Genomic DNA, 329 nt, shown 5'->3' with positions numbered 1-329 from the left:
ACCTCTCAATATTTCCCGACATTTGCCTCCCCACCGTTACGCTTTGGGTCCCACTTTTGCACGCTCCCCGGGTCGTCGGGGGCGACTGGCGTCAGGGGCGACTGGCGCCAGGAGGCTTGGACCCCGTCATAACTGCTTGCAGTTCTAGTTAGGGCCCGAGCACGAAAGTGCAAAGGAACCTATTGTTTTTGTAAGGATTATTATTCCGCAATGTCACTCGCATTTTTGAAGGGCGTAGCATGCTGGAAAACTCACAAAAATGTGCACACGTCAGACCTGGCAAAAACTACAAAGTTATGTAGTGATTGGACTCGAGCGTTGTCAGGGGG

The sequence above is a fragment of the Sander lucioperca genome, chromosome 7, assembly GCF_008315115.2.
Source record: "Sander lucioperca isolate FBNREF2018 chromosome 7, SLUC_FBN_1.2, whole genome shotgun sequence".
NCBI lineage: Eukaryota > Metazoa > Chordata > Actinopteri > Perciformes > Percidae > Sander > Sander lucioperca.
This window is presented reverse-complemented; position numbering follows the sequence as displayed.